Raw genomic sequence first — 15,914 nt, 5'->3', positions numbered from 1 at the left:
AGGACTGCCACACAATGTGGTGAGGCTGTCAAGCAGTATTCCCTCTAGAAACACCCAAAAAAGACATTCAGGAGATGTTACCAGAGGATGGGCAGGTTTGTACTGGATGAGGTCAAACAAAGGAACAACAGTGTTATAACATTAACTGCTGCAGGATGTGGTAATGGCTTCTCGTTCAGATGGCTTTAAAAGAGATTTGTAAAAGTTCATGGAAGACAGATCTATTGATGGCTACTAGTCACCATGGTTAAATGGAGCCTCCATGTTCAGAAACAGTAACCTTCTGAATACCAGTGCTATGGGGCGACAACAAACAGAGACTGTGGCCTCCATGACCTCCATGTCCTACTTATAGGCCTTCTGCCAGTTTGGTGTAGTGGTTAAGTACGTGGACTCTAATCTGGGAGAACCGGGTTTGATTCCCCACTCCTCTGCTTCACCTGGCTGGATGACCTTGGGGAAGCCATAGTTCTGATAAGAGCTGTTCTTGAAAAAGAGCAGTTTCTGTCAAGAGCTCTCTCAGCCCCACCTATCTCACAGGGTGTCTGTTGTGGGGAGGGGAAGGGAAAGGAGTTTGTAAGCTGCTCTGAGACTCCTTCGGGTAGTGAAGGGCGGGGTATAAATCCAATCTCCTCTTCTTCTTCTGGTGCTCTATGGCAGGCCACTGTATGAACTAGTTGGATCACTGCTCTGATCCAGCACAGCTGTGCTATTAGGTTCATATGAAGAATACAGTCTGAAGATCTCCTAATTCCTGGAAACTACAGATGACTTCTTTCCATAATGTTATTGGTTAGCTTGTTTCAGTAGTTCCCCTGAAGGGCTCCTTCCTATAGACTATTATCAGAATCTTGAAACTATTTCTAGGAAATTTCGCTTGGGGCTCCACTGCAAATAAGATAGCTACAGAGTTATCACACACGCGCAAAAAAACAACAACAAAAAACCCTTTCCAAAATTAACATTTTTCTAGGCACGGTGTCCGCCACTTTTATATCTGCCAAAGACTGACAATGCAGATAAAACAACATGTGCTGCAGGCAATATTTAATTCTGCATTTCACAGCCACCAAGGATGATGGTTACATCCAAGGCATTTTCTGACTAACAGAAAAATTTGCACATTTTTTGGGGGGATATGGATGCTTTGGGAAATTAGGAGAAAAACTGAACACTTACTCGATGTGCTGGGAATGGAAGAAGATCTAGAACCAGCTGCCTATCACTCCTATCACAGCTACTCTGGGTTGGGGATCCACTTTGCATCTTCTTCTCCTGCCAGTTCAACCCACCTACTCTTGTATTTAAGAAGGCCTGGAAGTCTTCTACCTTGATGGAGATGATGTCCAATGCTGCCCATGTCAGTTCCTGCTTATGCTGCACAGGTTTGGGGCTTAACTACAAGAACCTACTTTCCTTCCTTCCACCATCCCATTTATTTTAAAATGGAAAATAGTGTTGCACTTACCTGTAACTGTTGTTCATCGAGTTGTCTCTGTGCAGGCACACATGGGACTGTGCAGACATGCAGGCCAGCCACCAGAAGATTCTTGCTAGCTTAGCAACAGAACAGGAGGAGCCCCTCCCAAACAGAGCTGTTGGACTCATTTTTCCTGCCTAACTGGCATGTGCTCTACATTCTCCCTCAGTTCTCCTGACCTGCCACTATGAGCCAAAAAACAAGATAGAGAAGGAGCTCACAGCGGGGTAGGAGGGAAAGATGTGTGCCTGCACAGAGACAACTCAATGAACAACAGTTAAAGGTAAGTGCAACACTGTTTTCATCATCGTTGTTTTGTGAAGTTCCACATGGGAGACTATCAAGCTGACTTACCAGGTGGTGGGGCGAGCAATTCACTGGAAGATTGAAAGCAAAACTGCTGTCCCAACTGACGTTTCCCTTCTTGAATTAACGTCCACAGAACAGTGCTTAATAAAAGTGTCTGTAGACGACCAGATTGCTGCCTTGCAAACCTCAGTCAATGGGATACCTCGTCAAAAGGCAGGAGATGTTGTTTGAACCCTCATGGAGTGCACCTGCACCTGTAAAGAGTACTGTACCAATGCCTGCTTGTAGGCTCACCTGATAGTAGAGACAATCCACCTAGACACCATCTGAGCTGATGTGGCTTTCCCTTTGAGGGGCTGGCAAAGCAGACAAATAATTGTGGAACCTTCTTAAACTCACTTGTTCTCTTTAAATAAAATAAGGCATGTTTTACACCTCATGTGTATAGCCTTTTTCTGCTGCAGATGATGGGCACAAGAAAAAGGTGGGAAGTGAGATGTCTTGGCTCAAGTGGAATCTAGAAACCATTTTAGGAAAAAAGCGACCGTGGGCCTACCCTATGGTCATGGAACTTTATAAATGGGTAGTCAGCTCTAAGGGCTGTTATTTCTTCTGCCATTCTGGCAGATATAATAACCACCAAGAAAAAAAAAACTTGACGGAGAGGTTCTCAAGGGAACAAGCAGTCAATGGCTCAAACAGAGGTTGCATTAGGTGAGTTAGTACAAGAAAGAGAGACCACTGAGGTACAATGGGTGTCCTAGGCAGATACAGGTTATTAAGAACTTTGAGGAATCTCTTTGAAATGTCATGTGTGAAGAGAGACTTTCCCTCTAAAGGGACATGGAAAGTAGAAATTGCTGATAAATGGACCTTAACTGACGAAACTGGTAAACCAGCCTCTTTTAATGGCAATAGATATTCCAAAACTACAGACAATGGACAGGAAAGTAGGAGACACCTCCTTATTCTCCAACCATACTGTGAAATGTTTCCATTTGTAAGTATAGCAGATCCTAGTCGAAGGTCTGTGAGCACCGACCAGAACAGTCATCAGAGACTAAGGAAAGAATTGGTTCCTGGATTCAGCAACCAAGCCGTTAGACCAGACCCTCCACCCCTGGATGTGGAATGCCCTGCACACTCAACAGGTCTGGTACATGAGGCGGATGGACAAATATACCCCTTGACCTCTGTAGGAGGACCTGGAACCAAATTTGTCTAGACCAGAAGGGAGTGACAGTGATACAATGGGAGTTGTCCCTGACTTAGCCACTACGCTTCCTATTAAGAGCACGGGAGGGAAGGGATAGAACAAGGTCTGCTTCCAGATTAGCTGGAAGGCATCCCCCCATGAGAGTGGATCCAGGCCTGCTCTTGAGCAAAAAAGAGAGGCCATGGAGTTGAGGCTTCTGGCAAAAAGCCCCATTGTGCAAAGATGGGGAAGATATAATCCTGGTGAAGGGACAATTTGAGTGTGGGTTCCCCTAATCTGCTGAATATGTCTGCTTCAATATTTTCCCAGCCAGCAATGTGGATGGCCTGAACGGACGCTTGGTTCATAATTGCCAATTCCCAAATGGCAGTGGCTTCTTGGCACAATGGGCACAATGGGAGAGAGGATGTATTGATGTAAAACATGGCTGCATTGTTGTCCATCTGAACTTGAACCACTTTCCCATGTAGAAGAGCTGTAAAAGAATTAAGGACATAACACATAGCTCTCAGCTCCAAGAGGTTAATATGTAGACCAGAGGTGTCAAACTCATTTGTTACGATCTGACATAAATATCACATTGTTGGACTGGGCAATGTGTGCCATAAAACATAATGCCAGGTACTGGAGATAGAAACTGTATAAAGGACAGCAGTGCTAAGCTCTGAGTTGGTATATTCTCACCGCAAGGCCCCATGGGCTGGGAGGGGGGTACAAAGGAAAACCTATACGGGTGGATTGGAGAGCCAGCGGTGCAGCACTGGGCAGATGTTCCCATGCTGCCTGACTGGTACAGATGAGGTTATTCCACCATGCTGAAGCCACAATCAGAGTGCCCCCCCACTCCCCCCCAAGCAGTCTCCTGTTCCCTCCCTTGCACTAGTTGCTTGCGGGCCACATAAGAGACCTGGACGGGCCATTTCCTGCCCCTGGGCCTTAGGTTTGACACCCCTGATGTAGACCTTGTTCAACCTCAGCCCATGTGTCTTTGACACACCTATCTCTACAGTGGGCACCCCAATCTGAAAGATAAAAATCTGTTGTAACTGTATCCTGAGAGGATAGGAACCCAAAGATGACACCAGACGGTAAATTAGAAACAGATTGCAACTCCCTTAGTACCATCCTTGGAACAGGGCTATTGAAGGACCTACTAAAAACCACATTATCATGAATTAGTGGAATCAACAATGATACTTTTGATACATCACCAGAAGAAATGAATCGTTGAGAGACAGTTTATGTATACATCTTTGTTCAGAAGAAGATCATTTGTCGAAACGGCAGGACATTCCAGAGACCACCATCTACATTCACCAATATATTGTTCACTTTTTCATCACTGTGTCATTTTGACTCTTTAATATATTATTGGCGTTACTTTGTTACAGTTTTTTTCAATTTCCGCTTGTCTATTGACTGTGTCCATCCCTTTGACTAAAAAACTGGACAAACCATCCCAAAAAGAGCAGTTGACTGTGATGCCAACAACTGGTAGTCAGAACGAAGGCTTGGGGGCCTGCATAGGGTCCTTCGAGGGGTGATGCTAAACAGGACTAGACTTAGGCCTCGAGACAGACCTATGCCAAGTATGTTGAAAAGTAGCCTGGAATGCCTACAGTTTGGATCTGATCTTGGAACCAATTGTACCAAAATCACCGATGGAGGGTGGGAGATGCGGTCTGAGACTAGTTTGGGGGCTGAAAACACAACCTGTTCTACCGGGGCAGATGTTTTTGCTGCCATGTTAAGAGACGTAGACATATGGGATTGCACAGAACAATGAAAATGAAGGCGGCTTCTTTCCTGTGTCCTGGAAATTTATAATCTCCCCTTGGAAGAGTCTGTCTCCCCAGGCTTGTTTTGATCTTCCTGCCTCAAGAGGAAGTTTACATCTAGCTATCGGACTGTCCTTTTAGGTGTGACATTTAAACAAGATGGCAGATGGTCAACCATTGTCCTACTTCGGACACAGCAATTAGCATATGCAAGCACTCAAGACAATGCAATGAGCTGTGCTGAGAGATGGCTCAGCCAGAAATGCTACTGTAAGGGATATCTTCTTGAGAGCAACTTCAATAAACTTAGATGCTGCTGGATTTCCTGCAACCAATTTGTTTGCCCAATAAGGTTTGGGAGAAGACAGAGATGGTAGCCAAAGCTTCCAGTGCACTGTAGATGCCTTAAAGCTTTATCTGAATGTAGCCTCAAGTTGCTTGCTGCACAGCTCTTTTAAAATGCTGCAGTAGTCATCATGGATGGATGTTAATCACCGTCACAGCCTAGCCTCAGCTGAGTTAATTAACTATATGGTTAAAATATAGTTAATTAACCTAGTCAAGCAGTTCTGGATAAGGTACAGTGAAGCCCCACCCCCAGGGGGGGAGAATCCCTAGCCCTGTGGCATTAGGATCAGCACCTGTCTTCACTGCCATTCTGTCTGCAATTCTGGTGAGAGCTCTACAGTACATTTTTGGCTAATTGTTCAGGAGAAAGCTCAGAAGGAAATAATCTTTTGAAGAGGACCCTCTTCTCTGATTATTCATTCTGCTTCCAGGTGAACGAGATTATGAAAGCCACTGAATGTCTGGAAGAACTCACTCTCAGGGAGTCGCTACCCCATTCCTTAGTGTCCTGAATGAGTATGGGGTACTGGTATTTTATGCCAGTGGACTTTTTGTAAGAACAGAGGCCCTGCAAATCTGTACAAGGGCTTCTGGATGATATGCTAGACAAAAAAAGGAGTGATCCCTCTTTCACTTTGAAGAGAAGAAGAGATTGGATTTATACCCCGCCCTTCACTCGGAGGCTCAGAGCAGTTTACAAACTCCTTTCCCTTCCCCTCCCCACAACAGACACCCTGTGAGGTAGGTGGGGCTGAGAGAGGTCTTTCGAGAACAGCTCTGACAGAACTATGGCTTTCCCATGGTCATCCAGCAGCTGCAAGTGGAGGAGTGGGGAATCACAGTCACAACTGGTGCCAAGTAAGGACTAAGGTCTGGAGTTAAGGAGCAGGCTTCCCACAAATCCTTTATGGCTGATTTCCCACTAAAGGGTTCAGGCAGCAATCACTGCACTGCTGTGATGAGTCCTCGGGGTGTGTGCAATTGTGTATGTCTATGTGCAAGAAATATGGCAACAACCTGCATCATTTGTGGCCATAAGCCACTTCTTCCTTGCAAGGGTTGCCAGTAACTAGGCAAGATGATTCATCTGTCAGCGACCAGACATTGAGCAGTAACTACCTTGTCCCTTCCATCTTCACATTAAACATGTAGAAGCTCTGAATGTAATGAAGTTATTGCCTGGTTTAAAACCAGCTCCCTGTATGCTTTCTGGCTTTCTATCAGTGGGCCTCCCCCACAAGCACAACACAAAATAGTGATGCACCTCAAAAGATATACTGGATTCCCTTTATATGTAACTAGGGAGCAAAGCCCATTGTGGACGGAGACAATGGGCCCCTAGACAGGTAGGGTGGATGAGTGGGTGGGTGGGGAAAGAAAGCTGGGGAAAGAAAGGAAGAGAGACAGAGAGGAAGGAAGAAGGGGGGGAGCAGGAGGGGCCGCAGAAGATCCTCCCGTCTATCCGGCTTCCCAGGTGGGCAAGAGAAGTGGCGCGGGTGGGGGGGCCGTAAGAAAGCCTCCTCCGTCTGTCCGGCTTCCCGGGCGGGTTGGCGAAGTGGGGCGGGTGGGGGAGGGAAATCGGGCCGCGGCATGGGGTGCATTGCCACCACGCGCTCAGACACAGTGCTCGCCTCCTGCCTCCCAGCCCATGGCAGGGCAGTAGCCTTGAGCAGCAGCTGGGCAACACGGCCAATGGCAGCTGGGGAAGCTTCTGACGGACAGCGCAAGCTTCCAAAGACCGTTTGGTGTGCATTTTCGCTCAGTTGCGTGAAGCTGTGTCTGAGGTGGGACGTAGGCGACATGGCCAATGGAAGGCGGGGAAGCTTTTGACGGACAGTTCAGCCGTCGAAACACTGTTGGTGTGCATTTTCTCTCCTCTGCGTGACTCTGCGTCTTATTCAATTATATATCAGGGAGAGATAAAAGCCTGCCTTACAGCACCTTGGGGCTGATAATCTTTGCTGGCTGCACCTTTGAACTTAACTCCCAGCATCTGAGAGTCAGAGGCACATCAGACCCTAAAGCAGTGTTCCATCTCCTGCTTTAACTTGGTTCCCCCGAAGACACTACAGATTTTTTCTTCACAAGCATTTGTTCTCCTGCTCTGGGGCCGATTCCGCACAATCACTTGCTCCGGTGTCACCCCCCTGATAATATCCGCAGAAATTGATCAGTTCCCCACATGTTGGTCCAGGTCAGCAATTGACCCAAATCTAATGGCGTTTCCCCCCAAATTTTGCATCCCCACTATTTTTTTTTTTGCTGCGGTGTTGGAAGTCGGGGCATTCCAGTGGGGAACTTATGATTCGCGGCTGTCCCCTCTCCACCCCTTTGCTTCTTTCCCTCCCCTTCACTCCCATTCCAGTCTATCAACACCTCTTCAACACCCTCCTACTTCTCTCTCCCCCTCCCCCCTCTTCTTCCCGCCTGCCTGCAAACCCCCCCTTCGGCATGCACAGGGGAAAAAAAATTGTTTCCCTTCCCGTGTTGCGTTACAATGCAACAATGGGCCATCGTTGACCGGCGTTTAAATATTCTTTTACATGTCCGTATGCTGTTTTCTCATTTCTGTTTGGCAATTCACCATGTGTAAAGGTTTAAGCATTCTTTTTCATGTTCGTATACTGTCTTCCTATCTGCCCCCTCCCCCACTTCCCGGCTGCATCTGCCCCCTCGGTGCGCACATGCTTTTTTCCCTCCAGCATTGTGTTGCAATGCAATAATAGCCCATTGTTTACTGGATGCAACAATGGGCCATCGTTGACCGGCGTTTAAATATTCTTTTACATGTCCGTATGCTGTTTTCTGATTTCTGTTTGGAATTCGCCATTTGTTTAAAGGTTTAAGCATTCTTTTTCACGTTCGTGTACTGACTTCCCATCCGCCCCCCCCCACTTCCCAGCTGCATCAGTGGATGCTTTTCACGGGCATCAAGGGTCAAAAATTAAAGGGACCAATCGGCGTTTCAGTAGCCAGTGCATTACAACACAACCCCGCCTACATTCAAAAAAAAAAAGGAGGGAGAGGGGAGGGGAGGGGGCTCTAGGTTTGGGGCAAGGCAACATTTTTCCGTAATGTGGAAACGCGCACATAGAATCGGGCCAATTAGACCCAGGGGGAAAGGGGGGCAAAGCATTAGCGTGGAATTGGCCTGGGAGACATGGTGGCTGGTTTGCTTCTCCCAAGTCAGATGACTTTGGAGAATTGTGACCCAAGAATGGCAGAGCATCCAAGGGAAAGTCATGAAAGGCAGAAGAGGCAGTTCTTACTGCAGACATTCAGATAACTATTCCAGCATAGTTGGGACATACTTGGCACGGAAGAAGCTTCCATAGTGCCTGTCTTGCTATTATTCCCTTGGTTTCAGGAAGAATTAAAAAAAGAAAAACTACACAAAGAGTATACTGAACATCAAATGCCCACACAAACTGGCAAGTGACAGCTCCTTCGGTTTCAAATGTGTAAAGTTGTAATTTAATTCTCTTAACCACAGACTCTTTTGATAGTTCTTCAGAAATCTTCAGTGGCACTCTTGCCAGCTGGAGCAGATGGTTAATGGTGGGGCTAATTGACAGCATCACTTTGAACTTGACAACATCCTCCATCACAAAAACCGCAGTGTATTTCACACGTCCCACCACATTAAGCCTCTGTCTCAGGAATGACACAAGTGCCCCCTTCTTTAGCTGGAGAACCAAGCTATCGGGGATTTGTTCCATGAGCCAGACAGAACCAAAAATAGAACCAGTGAGTCAGCTGTGACCACAAGCCCACAACCTTTACGCCTCTGAAATATGGATATACAAGGAAAACAGGTTAACAATCTGTTCAGCAGTTCTTGGGCTGACATTTCCTGAGGCAGCAGTTTTACTGGTCGTGAATTTAAATATTATATTTTGTATATTATTTTGCAATGTTCGTGGCAGTTTACAACATGCTCCAATAGTAAACAAAATCATCCCTCGAAGTATCACCTAAACAAACTAAAAAGGTGTTACAATGCTTTAGGTGAGTTCCCAGCGTGGCCCATAATAACAGAGCAGTACCTAAAGGGGTTTCTGTACACATCTTTGTACCAATTTCCATATATGACTGGTGTGAGCAAGGCAGTACCTACGATTTTGAAAGGGAGCAACTATGTTAACACAGCCAAATTTAAATTTGTTATTCTGAGAATAAAAGCACACATTACTTACAGAACAAGTCAGGTGCTGAATGCCAGAATGTCTGGATCATTGCAACCTCATATTCCAAAACTTCTAGACCTAGACTAGTGCAGTAAAGAACACCTGGTATGACAAGTGCATTAGTATCTCAGAGTGTCTGCTCTGAAATGGCATAAGCAAGCACAATTTGCTCTGCATCTGAGCATCAGAAACACAGACGCTGAGCTCTCTTAGTAGCACTCAGACCCACAGGGCAGCTACTGCCATTTTAATGTTAAGAGTACTAAGCTATATTCTGCATGGGTTTTCACCAAAACCTTCAGCAAATTTAAATGAAGTACAAAGTAGTAGCCTTCTTACTTCAAGGCCTGTGAAGAAAAGCACAGCATAGCACATATACACTCTGGAAGAACTGCTGGAAAATATTTTACAATTCAGTAGTTAAAAAGAAAAGAATCCAATTAATTTTAATTCAGATAAAGTCTAATTGACTTTGGTTAACTAACAAAGAAACCTTCAGTTTAAGAATTCCCCTTTTTATCACTGAAGTATAATTTGTGCTACTCAACTATGAAGAAACGGCACATGCAAACAGGGTGGTAGCTAGCACAGGGCCCACGGGGCGACACCCCCTCCCGGATTTGCAATGCCCTCGGTTCCACCCTGGTAAATTTGGTCTGTCAGTTTCAGCTCCTGAGGGGCATGTGTCATTTCCTCCCTCTCTTGTTCATTTGTTTTGAATCAATCTGATGCACCTGTGCACTCTCTTACACACACGCACCTTCCCACACACAAGATTATCTCTTGCCCACATAGCTGTGGCCCAGCCTGCTTTTGGAGTGTGATCTCTCCAGGCAGCTCCAGAAAGTGGCAAGGGAAACCCGACGTAACCCCTCCCCCATGTGCTTACATGACGTCGAAAGTGACATAAGCACGTGGGGACAGTGGCCCCCTACTGTTGTCTAGGTATGGTGCTGTGTGCAAAAGTTTTCTAAGTTGCCAAGATAACTCCTGTAGTTAAGAACAAAAGAACGTAAGAAGAGCCTTGCTGGATCAGACCAGTGGGCCATCTTGTCTAGCATCCTGTTTCACACAGTGGCCAAGTTCCTCTGGAGGGTGAACAACAGGGCACCGAGGCTGAGGCTTTCCCTTTACGTTGCCTTCTAGTGCTGGTAATTCACAGGTTTACTGGCTCTGAATGTGGAGGTTCCATTTAGTCACCAAAGCTAACCACCAGTAGACCCATCCTTCATAAATCTGTCTAATCCCTTTTTAAAGCTATCTATGGTAGCAAATTCCACATTTTAACCACTCATTCTATAAAGGAGTATTTTCTTTTCTCTGTCCTGAATCTACCACTCATAAGCTTCATTGGATGCCCTTAAGTTCTATTGGCCATTTTATTTTCAGTCCCTTTCCTAATATCCCCCTAACATAGAGTTTGCCTTTTTGACTGCTGATGCACACTGGGTTGATACTTTTATCAAGCTATCTACTATGACACCAAGATCTCTTCCTTCTTGGTCTCAGCAAATTCAGACCCCATTAGCATATACCTGAAAATGGTATTTTTGTTCCAATGTGCATCACCCTGAGCTTACCAACACTTCACTTCATTTTCCACATTGCTGCCCACTCACCCAATTTTGTGCAGATCCTCCTGGAGGTCTTCACAGTCATCCTTGGTTTTCACCGTCCCAAAAAATTGTGTGATATTTGTGAACTACACTGCTCAGCCCTAGTTCCAGATCAATTAAATAGTACCAGACCCAATATAGATCCTCATGGGATCCCACTGTTCACAACTCCAGACCACTAAATATACTCAGGAGTCTTTGGTGAAGTACCTTGTCGAGAGCCTTTTGAAAGTTAAGTATATAATGTCCACTAGGTCACCATTATCTACATGCTAGTTCACTTTCTTAAAGAACTCCAGAAGATTGGTTAGGCAGGACTCCCCTTTGCAGAAGCCATGCTGATTTCCCCTCGGCAGGCATTGTTCCTCTATGTGCTAATAATTCTTTGGTCACAGTTTCTACTAATTTGCTTGGGATCGACTTTAGCCTAATTGGCCTGTAATTTCCCGATTCCCCTCTGGATCCCTTTTTAAAAATTGGTGTAACATTTGCTACTCTCTGGTACAGTGGCTGAATTTAGAGATAAGTTACATATATGGGTTAGTAAATCAACTCTCACACTTGGGTTCCCTAAGAGGTCTTGGGTGTATGCCATCAGGCCCTGGTTACTTATTAGTTTTTAATTTCCTCAATAGGTCTAGAACTTCATCTTAATGTGTCTCATTTCTTCAAACTGCTGTGGTGTGTGGGTATATGCCCCTCACCTTCTACAGTGAACACATATGCAAAAAACTAATTGAGCTTCTCTGCCTTCTCACCATCTTCCTTTAGCAATTCTTTTATTCCTTGGTCATCCAAAGGCCCAACTACTTCTCTGGCTGGTTTCCTGCTCTGGATATATATAAATAAACTTTTATTGTTTTTCTTGATGCTTTTAGCGATTGGCTCTTCAAATTCTCTTCTCATATGCCTAAACTTGCATTTCTTTTGCCAGTGCCTGTGGTTCCTTCTGTTCAATTCATTGGGGCAGACCTCCTTAAAAGAAGCCTTTTTGCTTTGTATAGCTTCCTTGACTTGCATTGTTAGCCATATAGGCATTCCTTTAGAATGGACTCAAGCTTCATTCTCACATCCCTTTTTTAACTCTTTCATTTACATGCTAATTTGCTGCCATCCATTGATCTTACCGGCCACCTGATCCAATTTCCACTCTGCATACGCATCTTGGCTTTGAGTGGCCCCTCCTAACGGCTACCCCTACTCTCTTTTTTCCTGTAAGTATCTCTTGAGGAGATTTTATTCCAATTTGTCTGAAGAAGTCTGCTTTGCACATGAAAGCTTACACTTTGAATAAAATTTTGGTGGTATTAAAGGTGCCACTGGACTCAAACTTTGTTCTGTCGCCTCTATGAAGAAAGCCCAGTGACCAAAGTAAACACACACACACCGCCCTAAGTAGCCACAATTTGTCCATGTAATTAAACCATAACTGAATGAGAAATTGCATGCATTTATGAAGCCGTTAGGAAATCAAGGGCAAGTAAATTCCTCCTGGAAGATAAGAAGTTAAAACGTCATAACCATTCCTATCTTTGAATGGCTCTCCTAGCTGTTCAGTCTTGTTCCCATGGTATTTGTCTACAGTGTCAGATACATTAATTTAATGGGTACCACTAAAAAGCACTAAAGCAATTGCTTTGAGGCTTAACTCTTCTCTCTCTCTCTCTCTCTCTCTTTCTCTCTTGTAGTTAATAAAGGATATTTCTTGGATACAATTAATGTCGTCATATGCCTGCTCCACAGTTGTCAAAACCTATTATGCAACTCCTGTGTGCTACTCCAACTGTACACTGGTACAGTGCATATTAAAAATATAAACACCACTTCAGCAGGTTAATATCAGCTGTCAGCAAACCCTGGATAACAGGAGATAAAATTTTAAGATGACAGTCACATTTAGATGTAAGTTCCAAATTCTAAAGTGAAGGTATTATATAATGTCCCAGTTGCACATTAGCAATGAAAGCTGCTTCAGGTGTACTCTGAAAACTATTTCCAAGTACAAAGTACATGTGTATAATGTTACTTCTGAATGGCATGCGTAGGTATAAAATCTGACCTTTGACTGTAAAACATGCTAGCAGGGGCTTAGGAAAGCTCAGATCTGTTCATTCCTGCTTAAGCATCAACAAGAACCACTCAACAGCTGTGCTATTTATTTGTTGTTGGAGACATATATACTCCCATATTTACAGAGAACAGCTTCACATGAGCATTTTAGATCATGAAACAGGGGAGGGGGATTTGCAAATGGTACAACACTAAATTAGTTGTTAAAACAAGTCTGAAATAAAAGGAAACAATGCAAGCAAAAAAAAATGAAAACAAAACAGCAGCCTTATAGAAGAGTCAGTACTGCTTCTCACATCATCACAATCACATCATGAGCATTAATGGAGGGTCTACAGGCACACCTCACAGCAATGAAAGAGTTTATTAACTCAGGGGAATATGGGCATGAAGTGAATAAACTGTCCAGTATAATAATGCAACATTGATTACCTGTGTATATCATGACACATCTGTATTGCTACAGCAGCTTTAAAAATCTGTATGATCACTCTCAATTGAATGTATAGACTTGTCTAAATATGCCACACAAATCATTTGAAGACTGTTACAGTACTGCTTATTCTGGTGCTGTGCAATTGCACGACTTTCACTATGCACTGGGAAAATCATCCATTTAGGAAAGTTATCAGCAAACTCACCCCCTGAGGGTCAAGTCCATTGCTCTCCTGAACTAGGTAGAGCACAAAACAAAATTCACATCAGAACAAAGAATAGATGTCAGAAGGCAAATATACAGCAAGCAAAATGAAGCAACTCACATAATAGGGAATGCCTACAGTGTGGACAAACCACAATAAGGTCACAGTTAGAATCATGCTAACTGAACCACAAGAACTGGCTGTAACAGATGCTTTGTGCAACTGTCTGCATGTCCTGGGCTAAAAAAAGAGCTCAGTCACAAGTGAAGAGCTGTTGTCCTTTCACTAAACAAATCTAGAAGTTGTAGCGCTCTACCCAGAATACTAGGACTAGTGGGTTTAATTAGTAAAACATCAAGGTGTTAATGGCCCTTCAATGAAAACAGCCAGCTCCACACATGGATTCTTGATCATTTCCAGATTACTACATTAGACTGGTAATCAATTTTTAATTGGAACTGTCCTCTGAAAAAGGACGTTCTTTGTTGCCCAAAAACTTTGTGCCCCTTTTGATTTAGCCAATGTATTTAACACGCGCTCTCAAACCATTAGCAGTCTGTTGTATTCTTCAGTCAAGCTGTTATTTCAAAGCACTTAAATACATATTTTACCTTCTTAATCTGTCAATTGACTGGTTAAAAGCATAGCAAATAAGAAAAATTTAGCCAATACAGCACTCAAAAATACAGCTGGTTCCTATCTTCAGATTGATTCCATGCCTCTTATTCTCTTATTACAGAGGTAGGTCTAAGACTTTCCTATAGTGGTTGTCTATAAGACTAAGACTGGGCCAAAAAGTAGAAGACCCTCACCAACACGTTTTTGGAAGATACAAAAGCACACCTCCCTTCAGCATTTCCTTTTCCTTTTTGAAAGGCACTGCAAAATGGATCTACAGTGTTCGCCCTCTTGTGTGCAAATGGCAACTGTAAAGGAAGGCATGAAACCGTTCCAGCACAGTGTCACAAGACAGGCACTGCCAGCCTGGTTGTCTTGGCAACAGAGACGCACTCCCTGCCTCACATCCATTGCTGTCTGATAACCATTCACAATGGGGGAAATGCAGTTGGCTTCCTTTGCCCTCAATGATGTCAGCACTGCTAATTCATAATGAACATAATCAGCTGGGATCATCTTTCCCAGAAAGTTGACAATCCCGTTTTTTTAAAAAAAGGCAAACAAGAAATAGCCAAGAGAGTGCACAAATACCAGCAAAGAGGTATGAAGAAAAATAAACATGAGAATGTGAACAGAGAATACTCCCTCCCCACTCAAGAACTACTTTCATGCTCGAAACTGAACCGGGCAAACGCTTGATGCAGTCTCCTTTGGTGCTTCTCTTGAGCCCCGCCTCTGCTCCATCAGCTTTGCTGTCTTTTGATGCTTCTTCTACTTCGGCATAATGCCTCCCGTTGAAAGAAGAAATCAAACCACTTGCCAGCTCCCTAATAATCTCTCCTCAAACTGCTCCGTGCATCAGAGCTGATTTCATTACCTGACGCCTGCTGCTGCTCAGGGTTTTATTTAAAGCACAGGCAGACAGCAAAGAAAGGATTCGGCATAACCTCCCTGAACTGCTTGGGGATGAACGCTCCACTGCACCGACAAGTAGAGGCGGCTTCCCTTTCTTAAACTAACAGACTAAGCTGAGGGTGGCTAGGAAGCCTCCTACAGCCAAGCCCCATTTTCAATTACTGCATATGCTGAAAGGGATTTTTTTTTAAAGCATAGGCTGATATAATCAACACTGAGAAGATGAACTGGGAACCATAAAATACAACCTCATAGAACATAGTAGGTGGTGCAGCCACCAAATTGAGTTGAGCAAATTATATGTCTGGAGCTTGGCAGAACTCTTTCTGCAGTGACAACTATACTAGTGGAAACCAAAAGGAATTGGGATGCTCTTTCATGTACTTACACCCTACAGGTGTTGCTATAATACATGTCATATGCAGATTCATGCTCTAGCTTTGGATTTCCTGTACTGAACGGGGCCTCTAAAGCCCCTTGCAGCTCAGTGATTCTTTTAAGGCTCATTTGCCTCTCTGTAAAAGTATTAAATTGGACAAGGCCACTAATTTTTCCCCTCCTCAAATTATTTTACTTCCAGGCAGACCAATTTATACACTTCTACATCTCTTATGCACAGAAAGTGGAGAAATCAGACTGAACTATAAGAAGTTAAAACCTAACCCTAACTGATCTCCTTATGAAAAACCTTTCCATTTAGAAATGTACTTAAACATTTGTTCAGGACTCAGTGAAC

The 15,914-nt window shown here is 44.1% G+C and overlaps 1 protein-coding gene across 2 annotated transcripts in view; it reads right to left on the bottom strand.

Moving 5' to 3' along the window:
• Positions 1-15,914, bottom strand: part of LOC107114425 (chromosome unknown open reading frame, human C10orf76) — a 216,368-nt gene that overhangs the window by 22,558 nt on the left and 177,896 nt on the right. The gene's annotated exons all lie outside the window — the stretch shown is intronic.

The sequence above is a fragment of the Gekko japonicus genome, unplaced genomic scaffold, assembly GCF_001447785.1.
Source record: "Gekko japonicus isolate JY-2015 unplaced genomic scaffold, Gekko_japonicus_V1.1 scaffold59, whole genome shotgun sequence".
NCBI classification, from domain to species: Eukaryota; Metazoa; Chordata; class Lepidosauria; order Squamata; family Gekkonidae; genus Gekko; species Gekko japonicus.
Note: the sequence above shows the minus strand (reverse complement) of the source record. Positions and strands in the feature narration are given on the sequence as shown.